Raw genomic sequence first — 3,838 nt, 5'->3', positions numbered from 1 at the left:
CCCCAGTCCTGCCCTGTGCCCTCAGCACAGTCGCGGGGCTCTGTTGCCACAGCCTCGGCGTTACTCGTAGCTGCGGGGTGCTGAGGCAGGAGGATGGTGGTTTTGTGCTGTTCTCCCACATTTGGGGACAGCCTGGCCGTGKTGACACGTCAGGTGTGACCGCAGTGGAGCACTCTGGGTTCTGTAGCTGCTGATTTCACCTCGGTGATTTCACTGTATCTCACTGCAGCCTCGAGTCATTTAATCATCTGGCGTTGCTCGAGAACACATAATGATTTTTAAGAGCACTAGGATCCTGATCTAGAGAGTGTTGTACCATCAATGTGTTTGATAAGTTGTGAGGTGGTGATGCAATCCAGTGTGGGCAGGTTGCCATCATGTCCCAACACAATACGCTACAGAAGTTTCATTGACTGGAGAAATTGAGAAAAACTCCTTCATTTTTGCAAGCAAACAACTCAAATACTAAGCAGTGAACACCCCAAATCACAATCACAGAATGGCTGAGATTGGAAGAGATCTTAAAGATCACRCAGTTCCAACCACCTGCCATGGGAATCTTTGTATGTTATTTAGGATTTCCAGAAAGAATAAGTTGCCACAAAATTACATTTTGTTTTGTGTTACTTTCAGACTGTGTACACAGACCAACATGTTAATGTGGCAAAGGCGTATTTGAGATAACTGGACTAAATCTTTTGTTGGCAGAATTAAGACTGAGTTCCCACATCTGCTGCACTGGTGTAAATTCASRGTAATTCAATTAAGTGAATTCAGAGCTCCAATACTGTATTTTGCAGCTGTGTCTAATACATGCCTTCCAATTAGCACAGCACAGACCATGAGCTTTGAATCCCTTTCTATTTGAACACAAACTTGATTTAAAAAGTCTGCTAACAGAATTTATCCATTATCCTTAATCATTTTTACTAAATTTCAATTGACTTAAGTACTGAAAACRTATGCATGTATCACAGAGAGTGTATCAGTTGTTCTTCCCTAACTCTGGCCCTTCACTAATTTTTACAGAGTTTTTATTTTTACAGCCTCATTCTTTTAGCTCATTGTAATCTTAGTATATTTTKACAGGTGATGGATTAGCAGTGATGGTTTCCAGGGAAGCTGAATGTCACATGCTAATCTAATTGAACATAGTCCCATACACAGCAATTTGGTTCTGACAAATGAGTGAAAAAAAGAGGAAGAAAATAAACACATGCTGCAACTGTTATTTTACTTTACCTGCATGGGTATGCTGGGAAATGAGGAGGCAGCTGTTKCTTCCTATGTAGAATCCCTGAGTGGCTAAAAACGTAAATAAATTCTTATTCAAAACTCCTTAGTGAAACACCCAGAGAAACAGCTTGGCTCTTACTGCCTCTTACTCTGAAGCAGCACTTTGCTGACACAAGTCCATCTGGAGTTCATACTCAGCATAATTTAACATATGGGCTTTTTCCCCCCAGGTCAGAAATGAAAAATGAGTGAAAAATGYCTCATTTTCACTACAGAGCATAGAGAGCATGTTGCAGAGGTAAGAGTAAAAAATTCTGCCAATTCATGGAAATCAAAGACCCAAAAACGAGGCAGGCCATCTTGGCAGGCACTGCCTGGTTCATGGGAGGTAGAAGTTTTCTGTCTCAGCGTGTCTCCTGGGAAGCATTTGGGGACTGTGATTTGGAAAGAGCCCKGGCACTCTCAGTGGGGAGTTGTCAGGGATATCCTTGGGGTCACTGCTTTTCCCCTATGTATGTGCTATCAGCACGAAACAGAGCTGTGGTTTGGGGTGACTCGAGAATGTTTTGCTGCAGGTATGGGAAGGAGTCTTGGTTTCCATTTGAAGCAGGTTCTGTATTTGACACACTGCTTTCTGCAGATCTGCTTTGTTAATGTAYACAGAGCTATAAGGTTTGCTTTAGRTTGAAAGCATGTAATAGTTGGTTTTATTGAAATCTGTGTCCTTGCCTATAACTAGGTAACATAAAGGCCCCATGCAATGAAGTTTGGGTTCTTTTACAMTCCTTTTCAGCAGAAATCCAGAAATATTGTTCCCAGTGGATAAAACCACTAGCAAATCACTTAAAACTGAAGGATATTTTAGCTCTGAATTTGGATTATCTCTCATCTGTGGGCAATATCACAGAATCACAGGATCATTAAGGKTGAAAAGACTTTTGAGATCATCAAGTCCAACTGTGAGCCCAGCACCATCATAATGTTCACCATTAAACCAYGTCCCCAAATCCCAGATCCAAACATTTTTGAACACTTCTGGGAATGTTGACTCTACCATCTCCCTATTCAGGCTGTTCCAATGCTTCACAACCCTGTGAAGAATTTTTTTCTAGTATCCAATCTAAACCTCCTTGGCACAGCTTGAGGCTATTTCCTCTCACCTTATCACTTGTTCCCTGGGAGAAGAGCCCGACCCCCCTCCCTGGATTCACCCTCCTGTCAGGGTGGTTGTGGTGAGCCAGAAAGTCYCCCCTGAGCCTCCTTTTCTCCAGGCTGAGCTTTCCCAGCTCTCTCAGCCACCCCTGGTGCTCCAGACCCTTCCCCAGCTCTATTTCCTTCTACAGACACACTCCAGCATCTCAATGTCCTTCCTGCAGTGAGATTRCCTTGGTTTTGCTATTTTGCCTGGAATTTCAGCAACATACAGTACCAACATTATGAAGTAAAGCCAGAGTTTCCATATTTATAAATGGGTGTGTCAGATTTGAGGCAGAAGTCTCATTAAACACATTGTTCATACCTCAGTTGAAAATCCAGGCTCTTAATAGCGCTACCAGATACTTTATTTCTTTGTGTAGGTGTTTGCACTTCCYTGGGAAGGCAGGGATGTGAAATATTGTGCCATTATTGCAAGGGGCTGGCAAGACTATATTGTTGGCTCCAGGAGATGGCACTGTGTCCTCTGGGCTAAGAATTATACCCACAGCTCTGAAATGTACATCCAGAACCAATGAAATTCTGAGGGGCTTTTGCTCTTTCTTGTTATGAAACACACATTTTATTGGAGACCTAAATTCATCTTTAACTGTCCCAAATACGGTATTTCATCACTTTTATTTTTTTGCAAATAGCTGGTATGTAAGTGCGGATGTATATTTTACCATTATCTGTGCAGTGCCTTGTATTTTGCTCTTACAGTGCTTCTCTGCAATCCAGTGAGTGGCTTTATAGCCACTGGGAGCACAGAAGAAACAGCAGAATGAGCATTTTAAACATAAAATGCTGAGGTTGTGTAACAGTTCAGGGTTTCCAGGTAGTTTCAGAATTGGGTTCCTGTGCATTTCAAGTTACAGCTCAATGATGGGTACATTTCTCTGAAAAACACAGCCCCCAAGCATATTAAAAAAAATTCACTAACAAATTGCTCACTAAAAGAGGGGGAGGTACCTCCTAAAACGGTCTTGGCTTTATAGTTCAACTGGGCAGGAGGCGTTTTTTCACTAAACTTTCCRCGTGTCATTTGAAAGTAAAAAACCGGTATGAAAAAAGGGGGTTATTTGAGCTGCAAAATGTGCTGGCTGATAGCGGAGGGCTGACCAGAAGGGAAATGGGTGAGGCCTCCACATCCTGTGTATGTCCGCACCGAGCGCACGCTGTCCTTTCCTTTCCTTTTGTACCGGGAGGCGGCTGTGAGCCCGAGGCTCACGGGTTCTCTTCTGCACCGGGGTGCAAATGCTTTGCAAGGTGCCTTGTCGCACGTAGGGCAATAAACTTCCAAACCCCGAGAAGTCTTCACGGCACAATTAACTGAAATCGCGAATTCTTGTGGCTCAGCGCTGCCCGAGTCCCCTTGCCGGGAGGCGCCGGCGGGCGCTGCCCGGAG

The sequence above is a fragment of the Malurus melanocephalus genome, unplaced genomic scaffold (assembly GCF_030028575.1).
Source record: "Malurus melanocephalus ecotype Western Australia unplaced genomic scaffold, MMel_1.1 scaffold_98, whole genome shotgun sequence".
Classification (NCBI taxonomy): domain Eukaryota; kingdom Metazoa; phylum Chordata; class Aves; order Passeriformes; family Maluridae; genus Malurus; species Malurus melanocephalus.
The sequence above is the reverse complement of the archived record's forward strand: the minus strand, read 5'-3'. Positions refer to the sequence as shown.